The sequence below is a fragment of the Lepisosteus oculatus genome, chromosome 14 (assembly GCF_040954835.1).
Source record: "Lepisosteus oculatus isolate fLepOcu1 chromosome 14, fLepOcu1.hap2, whole genome shotgun sequence".
Lineage (NCBI taxonomy): Eukaryota > Metazoa > Chordata > Actinopteri > Semionotiformes > Lepisosteidae > Lepisosteus > Lepisosteus oculatus.
In genome coordinates, this window is record NC_090709.1 from 23,680,747 (window position 1) to 23,693,246 (window position 12,500).

At 52.1% G+C, this 12,500-nt stretch overlaps 12 non-coding genes and 7 pseudogenes across 12 annotated transcripts; all 19 read left to right on the forward strand.

Annotated features, from left to right (window-relative positions):
- The first annotated feature begins 95 nt into the window (after positions 1 to 95).
- LOC138245506 (5S ribosomal RNA) lies at positions 96 to 214 on the forward strand. The gene has a single exon (XR_011194116.1). It is a non-coding gene; the product is annotated as a 5S ribosomal RNA (ribosomal RNA).
- A 533-nt stretch (positions 215 to 747) lies between these two features.
- LOC138218327 (5S ribosomal RNA) lies at positions 748 to 866 on the forward strand (annotated as a pseudogene).
- A 537-nt stretch (positions 867 to 1,403) lies between these two features.
- LOC138218328 (5S ribosomal RNA) lies at positions 1,404 to 1,522 on the forward strand (annotated as a pseudogene).
- A 537-nt stretch (positions 1,523 to 2,059) lies between these two features.
- On the forward strand, positions 2,060 to 2,178 carry LOC138245075 (5S ribosomal RNA). The gene has a single exon (XR_011193691.1). It is a non-coding gene; the product is annotated as a 5S ribosomal RNA (ribosomal RNA).
- A 535-nt stretch (positions 2,179 to 2,713) lies between these two features.
- LOC138217216 (5S ribosomal RNA) lies at positions 2,714 to 2,832 on the forward strand. Its single transcript, XR_011180928.1, has one exon. It is a non-coding gene; the product is annotated as a 5S ribosomal RNA (ribosomal RNA).
- A 533-nt stretch (positions 2,833 to 3,365) lies between these two features.
- LOC138244149 (5S ribosomal RNA) lies at positions 3,366 to 3,484 on the forward strand. The gene has a single exon (XR_011192763.1). It is a non-coding gene; the product is annotated as a 5S ribosomal RNA (ribosomal RNA).
- Positions 3,485 to 4,021: 537 nt separating this feature from the next.
- LOC138218002 (5S ribosomal RNA) lies at positions 4,022 to 4,140 on the forward strand (annotated as a pseudogene).
- Positions 4,141 to 4,677: 537 nt separating this feature from the next.
- LOC138245208 (5S ribosomal RNA) lies at positions 4,678 to 4,796 on the forward strand. Its single transcript, XR_011193821.1, has one exon. It is a non-coding gene; the product is annotated as a 5S ribosomal RNA (ribosomal RNA).
- Positions 4,797 to 5,333: 537 nt separating this feature from the next.
- LOC138216657 (5S ribosomal RNA) lies at positions 5,334 to 5,452 on the forward strand. The gene has a single exon (XR_011180369.1). It is a non-coding gene; the product is annotated as a 5S ribosomal RNA (ribosomal RNA).
- A 537-nt stretch (positions 5,453 to 5,989) lies between these two features.
- Positions 5,990 to 6,108, forward strand: LOC138216857 (5S ribosomal RNA). Its single transcript, XR_011180570.1, has one exon. It is a non-coding gene; the product is annotated as a 5S ribosomal RNA (ribosomal RNA).
- A 537-nt stretch (positions 6,109 to 6,645) lies between these two features.
- On the forward strand, positions 6,646 to 6,754 carry LOC138218985 (5S ribosomal RNA; annotated as a pseudogene).
- A 537-nt stretch (positions 6,755 to 7,291) lies between these two features.
- LOC138244150 (5S ribosomal RNA) lies at positions 7,292 to 7,410 on the forward strand. Its single transcript, XR_011192764.1, has one exon. It is a non-coding gene; the product is annotated as a 5S ribosomal RNA (ribosomal RNA).
- Positions 7,411 to 7,947: 537 nt separating this feature from the next.
- Positions 7,948 to 8,066, forward strand: LOC138244152 (5S ribosomal RNA). Its single transcript, XR_011192766.1, has one exon. It is a non-coding gene; the product is annotated as a 5S ribosomal RNA (ribosomal RNA).
- Positions 8,067 to 8,603: 537 nt separating this feature from the next.
- Positions 8,604 to 8,712, forward strand: LOC138218865 (5S ribosomal RNA; annotated as a pseudogene).
- Positions 8,713 to 9,248: 536 nt separating this feature from the next.
- Positions 9,249 to 9,367, forward strand: LOC138218331 (5S ribosomal RNA; annotated as a pseudogene).
- A 537-nt stretch (positions 9,368 to 9,904) lies between these two features.
- On the forward strand, positions 9,905 to 10,023 carry LOC138244737 (5S ribosomal RNA). The gene has a single exon (XR_011193352.1). It is a non-coding gene; the product is annotated as a 5S ribosomal RNA (ribosomal RNA).
- Positions 10,024 to 10,560: 537 nt separating this feature from the next.
- LOC138244153 (5S ribosomal RNA) lies at positions 10,561 to 10,679 on the forward strand. Its single transcript, XR_011192767.1, has one exon. It is a non-coding gene; the product is annotated as a 5S ribosomal RNA (ribosomal RNA).
- A 537-nt stretch (positions 10,680 to 11,216) lies between these two features.
- LOC138244831 (5S ribosomal RNA) lies at positions 11,217 to 11,335 on the forward strand. Its single transcript, XR_011193446.1, has one exon. It is a non-coding gene; the product is annotated as a 5S ribosomal RNA (ribosomal RNA).
- A 537-nt stretch (positions 11,336 to 11,872) lies between these two features.
- On the forward strand, positions 11,873 to 11,991 carry LOC138219133 (5S ribosomal RNA; annotated as a pseudogene).
- Positions 11,992 to 12,500: the final 509 nt, after the last annotated feature.

Below are 12,500 nucleotides of genomic sequence, written 5' to 3' on the forward strand. Positions count from 1 at the left end.
AAGAAGAGAAAAACGCAAGGGAAAAAGAGCAGCGTCGTAAAAGAGGTGACGGAGCTGTCCTCTCAATAAGAAGGGTGCCAGCCAGCCTTGCTCTTGCTTACGGCCACACCCCCTTGAGCACGCCTGATCTCGTCTGATCTCGGAAGCTAAACAAGGATGGGCCTGGTTAGTACTTGGATGGGAGACCGCCTGGGAATACCAGGTGCTGTAAGCTTTTAAGCGCAGGAGGCGCCCTATCCCCGCTCGCTCATTCCCCTGTTCACACGTGCAGTGCGGCTTGTCCGTCTGTTTCTTTGTCAGCTTTGGCGAGACACGGGTGCTTGTGTATTAGCGTGAGCGTTTTTTATTCTGATCAGGAACAGTTTTACAAGTCCGCAAAGGATCGAGGAAAGGTTTATCGCCAGCTGAAAAGAGACACAGCGCTTCGGCTGTGGAGACTTGTTCGGCTGGCGTTCGGAGAGTCGCGTTTTTCAGAATTGTATTGAGATCGTTTTCCACAGAGCTCAGATGTCAAAGCACAGCAGCAGCTCTCCACAGCGATCCTCTATAGCGCCCTTTCTCCCGCAGCTCCGTCCTCATTGGAAGGAAGCAAGAGTGAAAGGCTGAAGTGAAATAGAGCGGGGACGAAGGCAGTGAAGAGAGAGAACGTGGGAAGAAGAGAAAAACGCAAGGGAAAAAAAGCAGCGTCGTAAAAGAGGTGACGGAGCTGTCCTCTCAATAAGAAGGGTGCCAGCGAACCTTGCTCTTGCTTACGGCCACACTCCTTTGAGCACGCCTGATCTCGTCTAATCTCGGAAGCTAAACAGGGATGGGCCTGGTTAGTACTTGGATGGGAGACCGCCTGGGAATACCAGGTGCTGTAAGCTTTTAAGCGCAGGAGGCGCCCTATCCCCACTTCCTCGCTCATTCCCCTGTTCACACGTGCAGTGCGGCTTGTCCGTCTGTTTATTTGTCAGCTTTGGCGAGACACGGGTGCTTGTGTATTAGCGTGAGCGTTTTTTATTCTGATCAGGAACAGTTTTACAAGTCCGCAAAGGATCGAGGAAAGGTTTATCGCCAGCTGAAAAGAGACACAGCGCTTCGGCTGTGGAGACTTGTTCGGCTGGCGTTCGGAGAGTCGCGTTTTTCAGAATTGTATTGAGATCGTTTTCCACAGAGCTCAGATGTCAAAGCACAGCAGCAGCTCTCCACAGCGATCCTCTATAGCGCCCTTTCTCCCGCAGCTCCGTCCTCATTGGAAGGAAGCAAGAGTGAAAGGCTGAAGTGAAATAGAGCGGGGACGAAGGCAGTGAAGAGAGAGAACGTGGGAAGAAGAGAAAAACGCAAGGGAAAAAAAGCAGCGTCGTAAAAGAGGTGACGGAGCTGTCCTCTCAATAAGAAGGGTGCCAGCGAACCTTGCTCTTGCTTACGGCCACACTCCTTTGAGCACGCCTGATCTCGTCTAATCTCGGAAGCTAAACAGGGATGGGCCTGGTTAGTACTTGGATGGGAGACCGCCTGGGAATACCAGGTGCTGTAAGCTTTTAAGCGCAGGAGGCGCCCTATCCCCACTTCCTCGCTCATTCCCCTGTTCACACGTGCAGTGCGGCTTGTCCGTCTGTTTATTTGTCAGCTTTGGCGAGACACGGGTGCTTGTGTATTAGCGTGAGCGTTTTTTATTCTGATCAGGAACAGTTTTACAAGTCCGCAAAGGATCGAGGAAAGGTTTATCGCCAGCTGAAAAGAGACACAGCGCTTCGGCTGTGGAGACTTGTTCTGCTGGTGTTCGGAGAGTCGCATTTTTCAGAATTGTATTGAGATCGTTTTCCACAGAGCTCAGATGTCAAAGCACAGCAGCAGCTCTCCACAGCGATCCTCTATAGCGCCCTTTCTCTCGCAGCTCCGTCCTCATTGGAAGGAAGCAAGAGTGAAAGGCTGAAGTGAAATAGAGCGGGGACGAAGGCAGTGAAGAGAGAGAACGTGGGAAGAAGAGAAAAACGCAAGGGAAAAAAAGCAGCGTCGTAAAAGAGGTGACGGAGCTGTCCTCTCAATAAGAAGGGTGCCAGCGAGCCTTGCTCTCGTTTACGGCCACACCCCCTTGAGCACGCCTGATCTCGTCTGATCTCGGAAGCTAAACAGGGATGGGCCTGGTTAGTACTTGGATGGGAGACCGCCTGGGAATACCAGGTGCTGTAAGCTTTTAAGCGCAGGAGGCGCCCTATCCCCGCTCGCTCGCTCATTCCCCTGTTCACACGTGCAGTGCGGCTTGTCCGTCTGTTTATTTGTCAGCTTTGGCGAGACACGGGTGCTTGTGTATTAGCGTGAGCGTTTTTTATTCTGATCATGAACAGTTTTACAAGTCCGCAAAGGATCGAGGAAAGGTTTATCGCCAGCTGAAAAGAGACAGCGCTTCGGCTGTGGAGACTTGTTCGGCTGGCGTTATGAGAGTCGCGTTTTTCAGAATTGTATTGAGATCGTTTTCCACAGAGCTCAGATGTCAAAGCACAGCAGCAGCTCTCCACAGCGATCCTCTATAGCGCCCTTTCTCCCGCAGCTCCGTCCTCATTGGAAGGAAGCAAGAGTGAAAGGCTGAAGTGAAATAGAGCGGGGACGAAGGCAGTGAAGAGAGAGAACGTGGGAAGAAGAGAAAAACGCAAGGGAAAAAAAGCAGCGTCGTAAAAGAGGTGACGGAGCTGTCCTCTCAATTAGAAGGGTGCCAGCGAGCCTTGCTCTTGGTTACGGCCACACCCCCTTGAGCACGCCTGATCTCGTCTGATCTCGGAAGCTAAACAGGGATGGGCCTGGTTAGTACTTGGATGGGAGACCACCTGGGAATGCCAGGTGCTGTAAGCTTTTAAGCGCAGGAGGCGCCCTATCCCCGCTCCCTCGTTCATTCCCCTGTTCACACATGCAGTGCGGCTTGTCCGTCTGTTTGTCAGCTTTGGCGAGACACGGGTGATTGTTTATTAGCGTGAGCGTTTTTTATTCTGATCAGGAACAGTTTTACAAGTCCGCAAAGGATTGAGGAAAGGTTTATCGCCAGCTGAAAAGAGACACAGCGTTTCGGCCGTGGAGACTTGTTCGGCTGGCATTCGGGGAATCGCGTTTTTCAGAATTGTATTGAGATCGTTTTCCACAGAGCTCAGATGTCAAAGCACAGCAGCAGCTCTCCACAGCGATCCTCTATAGCGCCCTTTCTCCCGCAGCTCCGTCCTCATTGGAAGGAAGCAAGAGTGAAAGGCTGAAGTGAAATAGAGCGTGGACGAAGGCAGTGAAGAGAGAGAACGTGGGAAGAAGAGAAAAACGCAAGAGAAAAAAAGCAGCGTCGTAAAAGAGGTGACGGAGCTGTCCTCTCAATTAGAAGGGTGCCAGCGAGCCTTGCTCTCGCTTACGGCCACACCCCCTTGAGCACGCCTGATCTCGTCTGATCTCGGAAGCTAAACAGGGATGGGCCTGGTTAGTACTTGGATGGGAGACCGCCTGGGAATACCAGGTGCTGTAAGCTTTTAAGCAAAGGAGGCGCCCTATCCCCGCTCGCTCGCTCATTCCCCTGTTCACACGAGCAGTGCGGCTTGTCCGTCTGTTTATTTGTCAGCTTTGGCGAGACACGGGTGCTTGTGTATTAGCGTGAGCGTTTTTTATTCTGATCATGAACAGTTTAACAAGTCCGCAAAGGATCGAGGAAAGGTTTATCGCCAGCTGAAAAGAGACACAGCGCTTCGGCTGTGGAGACTTGTTCGGCTGGCGTTCGGAGAGTCGCGTTTTTCAGAATTGTATTGAGATCGTTTTCCACAGAGCTCAGATGTCAAAGCACAGCAGCAGCTCTCCACAGCGATCCTCTATAGCGCCCTTTCTCCCGCAGCTCCGTCCTCATTGGAAGGAAGCAAGAGTGAAAGGCTGAAGTGAGCTAGAGCGGGGACGAAGGCAGTGAAGAGAGAGAACGTGGGAAGAAGAGAAAAACGCAAGGGAAAAAAAGCAGCGTCGTAAAAGAGGTGACGGAGCTGTCCTCTCAATAAGAAGGGTGCCAGCGAGCCTTGCTCTCACTTACGGCCACACCCCCTTGAGCACGCCTGATCTCGTCTGATCTCGGAAGCTGAACAGGGATGGGCCTGGTTAGTACTTGGATGGGAGACCGCCTGGGAATACCAGGTGCTGTAAGCTTTTAAGCGCAGGAGGCGCCCTATCCCCGCTCGCTCGCTCATTCCCCTGTTCACACGTGCAGTGCGGCTTGTCCGTCTGTTTATTTGTCAGCTTTGGCGAGACACGGGTGCTTGTGTATTAGCGTGAGCGTTTTTTATTCTGATCAGGAACAGTTTTACAAGTCCGCAAAGGATCGAGGAAAGGTTTATCGCCAGCTGAAAAGAGACACAGCGCTTCGGCTGTGGAGACTTGTTCGGCTGGCGTTCGGAGAGTCGCGTTTTTCAGAATTGTATTGAGATCGTTTTCCACAGAGCTCAGATGTCAAAGCACAGCAGCAGCTCTCCACAGCGATCCTCTATAGCGCCCTTTCTCCCGCAGCTCCGTCCTCATTGGAAGGAAGCAAGAGTGAAAGGCTGAAGTGAAATAGAGCGGGGACGAAGGCAGTGAAGAGAGAGAACGTGGGAAGAAGAGAAAAACGCAAGGGAAAAAAAGCAGCGTCGTAAAAGAGGTGACGGAGCTGTCCTCTCAATAAGAAGGGTGCCAGCGAGCCTTGCTCTCGCTTATGGCCACACCCCCTTGAGCACGCCTGATCTCGTCTGATCTCGGAAGCTAAACAGGGATGGGCCTGGTTAGTACTTGGATGGGAGACCGCCTGGGAATACCAGGTGCTGTAAGCTTTTAAGCGCAGGAGGCGCCCTATCCCCGCTCGCTCGCTCATTCCCCTGTTCACACGTGCAGTGCGGCTTGTCCGTCTGTTTATTTGTCAGCTTTGGCGAGACACGGGTGCTTGTGTATTAGCGTGAGCGTTTTTTATTCTGATCAGGAACAGTTTTACAAGTCCGCAAAGGATCGAGGAAAGGTTTATCGCCAGCTGAAAAGAGACACAGCGCTTCGGCTGTGGAGACTTGTTCGGCTGGCGTTCGGAGAGTCGCGTTTTTCAGAATTGTATTGAGATCGTTTTCCACAGAGCTCAGATGTCAAAGCACAGCAGCAGCTCTCCACAGCGATCCTCTATAGCGCCCTTTCTCCCGCAGCTCCGTCCTCATTGGAAGGAAGCAAGAGTGAAAGGCTGAAGTGAAATAGAGCGGGGACGAAGGCAGTGAAGAGAGAGAACGTGGGAAGAAGAGAAAAACGCAAGAGAAAAAAAGCAGCGTCGTAAAAGAGGTGACGGAGCTGTCCTCTCAATAAGAAGGGTGCCAGCGAGCCTTGCTCTCGCTTACGGCCACACCCCCTTGAGCACGCCTGATCTCGTCTGATCTCGGAAGCTAAACAGGGATGGGCCTGGTTAGTACTTGGATGGGAGACCGCCTGGGAATACCAGGTGCTGTACGCTTTTAAGCGCAGGAGGCGCCCTATCCCCGCTCGCTCGCTCATTCCCCTGTTCACACGTGCAGTGCGGCTTGTCCGTCTGTTTATTTGTCAGCTTTGGCGAGACACGGGTGCTTGTGTATTAGCGTGAGCGTTTTTTATTCTGATCAGGAACAGTTTTACAAGTCCGCAAAGGATCGAGGAAAGGTTTATCGCCAGATGAAAAGAGACACAGCGCTTCGGCTGTGGAGACTTGTTCGGCTGGCGTTCGGAGAGTCGCGTTTTTCAGAATTGTATTGAGATCGTTTTCCACAGAGCTCAGATGTCAAAGCACAGCAGCAGCTCTCCACAGCGATCCTCTATAGCGCCCTTTCTCCCGCAGCTCCGTCCTCATTGGAAGGAAGCAAGAGTGAAAGGCTGAAGTGAAATAGAGCGGGGACGAAGGCAGTGAAGAGAGAGAACGTGGGAAGAAGAGAAAAACGCAAAGGAAAAAAAGCAGCGTCGTAAAAGAGGTGACGGAGCTGTCCTCTCAATAAGAAGGGTGCCAGCGAACCTTGCTCTTGCTTACGGCCACACCCCCTTGAGCACGCCTGATCTTGTCTGATCTCGGAAGCTAAACAGGGATGGGCCTGGTTAGTACTTGGATGGGAGACCGCCTGGGAATACCAGGTGCTGTAAGCTTTTAAGCGCAGGAGGCGCCCTATCCCCGCTCGCTCCCTCATTCCCCTGTTCACACGTGCAGTGCGGCTTGTCCATCTGTTTATTTGTCAGCTTTGGCGAGACACGGGTGCTTGTGTATTAGCGTGAGCGTTTTTTATTCTGATCAGGAACAGTTTTACAAGTCCGCAAAGGATCGAGGAAAGGTTTATCGCCAGCTGAAAAGAGACACAGCGCTTCGGCTGTGGAGACTTGTTCGGCTGGCGTTCGGAGAGTCGCGTTTTTCAGAATTGTATTGAGATCGTTTTCCACAGAGCTCAGATGTCAAAGCACAGCAGCAGCTCTCCACAGCCATCCTCTATAGCGCCCTTTTTCCCGCAGCTCCGTCCTCATTGGAAGGAAGCAAGAGTGAAAGGCTGAAGTGAAATAGAGCAGGGACGAAGGCAGTGAAGAGAGAGAACGTGGGAAGAAGAGAAAAACGCAAGGGAAAAAAAGCAGCGTCGAAAAAGAGGTGACGGAGCTGTCCTCTCAATAAGAAGGGTGCCAGCGAGCCTTGCTCTGGCTTACGGCCACACCCCCTTGAGCATGCCTGATCTCGGAAGCTAAACAGGGATGGGCCTGGTTAGTACTTGGATGGGAGACCGCCTGGGAATACCAGGTGCTGTAAGCTTTTAAGCGCAGGAGGCGCCCTATCCCCGCTCGCTCGCTCATTCCCCTGTTCACACGTGCAGTGCGGCTTGTCCGTCTGTTTATTTGTCAGCTTTGGCGAGACACGGGTGCTTGTGTATTAGCGTGAGCGTTTTTTATTCTGATCAGGAACAGTTTTACAAGTCTGCAAAGGATCGAGGAAAGGTTTATCGCCAGCTGAAAAGAGACACAGCGCTTCGGCTGTGGAGACTTGTTCGGCTGGCGTTCGGAGAGTCGCGTTTTTCAGAATTGTATTGAGATCGTTTTCCACAGAGCTCAGATGTCAAAGCACAGCAGCAGCTCTCCACAGCGATCCTCTATAGCGCCCTTTCTCCCGCAGCTCCGTCCTCATTGGAAGGAAGCAAGAGTGAAAGGCTGAAGTGAAATAGAGTGGGGACGAAGGCAGTGAAGAGAGAGAACGTGGGAAGAAGAGAAAAACGCAAGAGAAAAAAAGCAGCGTCGTAAAAGAGGTGACGGAGCTGTCCTCTCAATAAGAAGGGTGCCAGCGAGCCTTGCTCTCGCTTACGGCCACACCCCCTTGAGCACGCCTGATCTCGTCTGATCTCGGAAGCTAAACAGGGATGGGCCTGGTTAGTACTTGGATGGGAGACCGCCTGGGAATACCAGGTGCTGTAAGCTTTTAAGCAAAGGAGGCGCCCTATCCCCGCTCGCTCGCTCATTCCCCTGTTCACACGAGCAGTGCGGCTTGTCCGTCTGTTTATTTGTCAGCTTTGGCGAGACACGGGTGCTTGTGTATTAGCGTGAGCGTTTTTTATTCTGATCAGGAACAGTTTTACAAGTCCGCAAAGGATCGAGGAAAGGTTTATCGCCAGCTGAAAAGAGACACAGCGCTTCGGCTGTGGAGACTTGTTCGGCTGGCGTTCGGAGAGTCGCGTTTTTCAGAATTGTATTGAGATCGTTTTCCACAGAGCTCAGATGTCAAAGCACAGCAGCAGCTCTCCACAGCGATCCTCTATAGCGCCCTTTCTCCCGCAGCTCCGTCCTCATTGGAAGGAAGCAAGAGTGAAAGGCTGAAGTGAAATAGAGCGGGGACGAAGGCAGTGAAGAGAGAGAACGTGGGAAGAAGAGAAAAACGCAAGAGAAAAAAAGCAGCGTCGTAAAAGAGGTGACGGAGCTGTCCTCTCAATAAGAAGGGTGCCAGCGAGCCTTGCTCTCGCTTACGGCCACACCCCCTTGAGCACGCCTGATCTCGTCTGATCTCGGAAGCTAAACAGGGATGGGCCTGGTTAGTACTTGGATGGGAGACCGCCTGGGAATACCAGGTGCTGTAAGCTTTTAAGCGCAGGAGGCGCCCTATCCCCGCTCGCTCGCTCATTCCCCTGTTCACACGTGCAGTGCGGCTTGTCCGTCTGTTTATTTGTCAGCTTTGGCGAGACACAGGTGCTTGTGTATTAGCGTGAGCGTTTTTTATTCTGATCAGGAACAGTTTTACAAGTCCGCAAAGGATCGAGGAAAGGTTTATCGCCAGCTGAAAAGAGACACAGCGCTTCGGCTGTGGAGACTTGTTCGGCTGGCGTTCGGAGAGTCGCGTTTCTCAGAATTGTATTGAGATCGTTTTCCACAGAGCTCAGATGTCAAAGCACAGCAGCAGCTCTCCACAGCGATCCTCTATAGCGCCCTTTCTCCCGCAGCTCCGTCCTCATTGGAAGGAAGCAAGAGTGAAAGGCTGAAGTGAAATAGAGCGGGGACGAAGGCAGTGAAGAGAGAGAACGTGGGAAGAAGAGAAAAACGCAAGGGAAAAAAAGCAGCGTCGTAAAAGAGGTGACGGAGCTGTCCTCTCAATAAGAAGGGTGCCAGCGAGCCTTGCTCTGGCTTACGGCCACACCCCCTTGAGCACGCCTGATCTCGGAAGCTAAACAGGGATGGGCCTGGTTAGTACTTGGATGGGAGACCGCCTGGGAATACCAGGTGCTGTAAGCTTTTAAGCAAAGGAGGCGCCCTATCCCCGCTCGCTCGCTCATTCCCCTGTTCACACGTGCAGTGCGGCTTGTCCGTCTGTTTATTTGTCAGCTTTGGCGAGACACGGGTGCTTGTGTATTAGCGTGAGCGTTTTTTATTCTGATCAGGAACAGTTTAACAAGTCCGCAAAGAATTGAGGAAAGGTTTATCGCCAGCTGAAAGAGACACAGCGCTTCGGCTGTGGAGACTTGTTCGGCTGGCGTTCGGAGAGTCGCGTTTTTCAGAATTGTATTGAGATCGTTTTCCACAGAGCTCAGATGTCAAAGCACAGCAGCAGCTCTCCACAGCGATCCTCTATAGCGCCCTTTCTCCCGCAGCTCCGTCCTCATTGGAAGGAAGCAAAAGTGAAAGGCTGAAGTGAAATAGAGCGGGGACGAAGGCAGTGAAGAGAGAGAACGTGGGAAGAAGAGAAAAACGCAAGGGAAAAAAAGCAGCGTCGTAAAAGAGGTGACGGAGCTGTCCTCTCAATAAGAAGGGTGCCAGCGAGCCTTGCTCTTGCTTACGGCCACACCCCCTTGAGCACGCCTGATCTCGTCTGTTCTCGGAAGCTAAACAGGGATGGGCCTGGTTAGTACTTGGATGGGAGAACGCCTGGGAATACCAGGTGCTGTAAGCTTTTAAGCGCAGGAGGCGCCCTATCCCCGCTCGCTCCCTCATTCCCCTGTTCACACGTGCAGTGCGGCTTGTCCATCTGTTTATTTGTCAGCTTTGGCGAGACACGGGTGCTAGTGTATTAGCGTGAGCGTTTTTTATTCTGATCAGGAACAGTTTTACAAGTCCGCAAAGGATCGAGGAAAGGTTTATCGCCAGCTGAAAAGAGACACAGCGCTTCGGCTGTGGAGACTTGTTCGGCTGGCGTTCGGAGAGTCGCGTTTTTCAGAATTGTATTGAGATCGTTTTCCACAGAGCTCAGATGTCAAAGCACAGCAGCAGCTCTCCACAGCGATCCTCTATAGCGCCCTTTTTCCCGCAGCTCCGTCCTCATTGGAAGGAAGCAAGAGTGAAAGGCTGAAGTGAAATAGAGCAGGGACGAAGGCAGTGAAGAGAGAGAACGTGGGAAGAAGAGAAAAACGCAAGAGAAAAAAAGCAGCGTCGTAAAAGAGGTGACGGAGCTGTCCTCTCAATAAGAAGGGTGCCAGCGAGCCTTGCTCTCGCTTACGGCCACACCCCCTTGAGCACGCCTGATCTCGTCTGATCTCGGAAGCTAAACAGGGATGGGCCTGGTTAGTACTTGGATGGGAGACCGCCTGGGAATACCTGGTGCTGTAAGCTTTTAAGCGCAGGAGGCGCCCTATCCCCGCTCGCTCGCTCATTCCCCTGTTCACACGTGCAGTGCGGCTTGTCCGTCTGTTTATTTGTCAGCTTTGGCGAGACACGGGTGCTTGTGTATTAGCGTGAGCGTTTTTTATTCTGATCAGGAACAGTTTTACAAGTCTGCAAAGGATCGAGGAAAGGTTTATCGCCAGCTGAAAAGAGACACAGCGCTTCGGCTGTGGAGACTTGTTCGGCTGGCGTTCGGAGAGTCGCGTTTTTCAGAATTGTATTGAGATCGTTTTCCACAGAGCTCAGATGTCAAAGCACAGCAGCAGCTCTCCACAGCGATCCTCTATAGCGCCCTTTCTCCCGCAGCTCCGTCCTCATTGGAAGGAAGCAAGAGTGAAAGGCTGAAGTGAAATAGAGTGGGGACGAAGGCAGTGAAGAGAGAGAACGTGGGAAGAAGAGAAAAACGCAAGAGAAAAAAAGCAGCGTCGTAAAAGAGGTGACGGAGCTGTCCTCTCAATAAGAAGGGTGCCAGCGAGCCTTGCTCTCGCTTACGGCCACACCCCCTTGAGCACGCCTGATCTCGTCTGATCTCGGAAGCTAAACAGGGATGGGCCTGGTTAGTACTTGGATGGGAGACCGCCTGGGAATACCAGGTGCTGTAAGCTTTTAAGCAAAGGAGGCGCCCTATCCCCGCTCGCTCGCTCATTCCCCTGTTCACACGAGCAGTGCGGCTTGTCCGTCTGTTTATTTGTCAGCTTTGGCGAGACACGGGTGCTTGTGTATTAGCGTGAGCGTTTTTTATTCTGATCAGGAACAGTTTTACAAGTCCGCAAAGGATCGAGGAAAGGTTTATCGCCAGCTGAAAAGAGACACAGCGCTTCGGCTGTGGAGACTTGTTCGGCTGGCGTTCGGAGAGTCGCGTTTTTCAGAATTGTATTGAGATCGTTTTCCACAGAGCTCAGATTTCAAAGCACAGCAGCAGCTCTCCACAGCGATCCTCTATAGCGCCCTTTCTCCCGCAGCTCCGTCCTCATTGGAAGGAAGCAAGAGTGAAAGGCTGAAGTGAAATAGAGCGGGGACGAAGGCAGTGAAGAGAGAGAACGTGGGAAGAAGAGAAAAACGCAAGAGAAAAAAAGCAGCGTCGTAAAAGAGGTGACGGAGCTGTCCTCTCAATAAGAAGGGTGCCAGCGAGCCTTGCTCTCGCTTGCGGCCACACCCCCTTGAGCACTCCTGATCTCATCTGATCTCGGAAGCTAAACAGGGATGGGCCTGGTTAGTACTTGGATGGGAGACCGCCTGGGAATACCAGGTGCTGTAAGCTTTTAAGCGCAGGAGGCGCCCTATCCCCGCTCGCTCGCTCATTCCCCTGTTCACACGTGCAGTGCGGCTTGTCCATCTGTTTATTTGTCAGCTTTGGCGAGACACGGGTGCTTGTGTATTAGCGTGAGCGTTTTTTATTCTGATCAGAAACAGTTTTACAAGTCCGCAAAGGATCGAGGAAAGGTTTATCGCCAGCTGAAAAGAGACACAGCGCTTCGGCTGTGGAGACTTGTTCGGCTGGCGTTCGGAGAGTCGCGTTTTTCAGAATTGTATTGAGATCGTTTTCCACAGAGCTCAGATGTCAAAGCACAGCAGCAGCTCTCCACAGCGATCCTCTATAGCGCCCTTTCTCCCGCAGCTCCGTCCTCATTGGAAGGAAGCAAGAGTGAAAGGCTGAAGTGAAATAGAGCAGGGACGAAGGCAGTGAAGAGAGAGAACGTGGGAAGAAGAGAAAAACGCAAAGGAAAAAAAGCAGCGTCGTAAAAGAGGTGACGGAGCTGTCCTCTCAATAAGAAGGGTGCCAGCGAACCTTTCTCTTGCTTACGGCCACACCCCCTTGAGCACGACTGATCTCGTCTGATCTCGGAAGCTAAAAAGGGATGGGCCTGGTTAGTACTTGGATGGGAGACCGCCTGGGAATACCAGGTGCTATGCTTTTAAGCGCAGGAGGCGCCCTATCCCCGCTCGCTCGCTCATTCCCCTGTTCACACGTGCAGTGCGGCTTGTCTGTCTGTTTATTTGTCAGCTTTGGCGAGACGCGGGTGCTTGTGTATTAGCGTGAGCGTTTTTTATTCTGATCAGGAACAGTTTTACAAGTCCGCAAAGGATCGAGGAAAGGTTTATCGCCAGCTGAAAAGAGACACAGCGCTTCGGCTGTGGAGACTTGTTCGGCTGGCGTTCGGAGAGTCGCGTTTTTCAGAATTGTATTGAGATCGTTTTCCACAGAGCTCAGATGTCAAAGCACAGCAGCAGCTCTCCACAGCGATCCTCTATAGCGCCCTTTCTCCCGCAGCTCCGTCCTCATTGGAAGGAAGCAAGAGTGAAAGGCTGAAGTGAAATAGAGCGGGGACGAAGGCAGTGAAGAGAGAGAACGTGGGAAGAAGAGAAAAACGCAAGGGAAAAAGTGCAGCATCGTAAAAGAGGTGACGGAGCTGTCCTCTCAATAA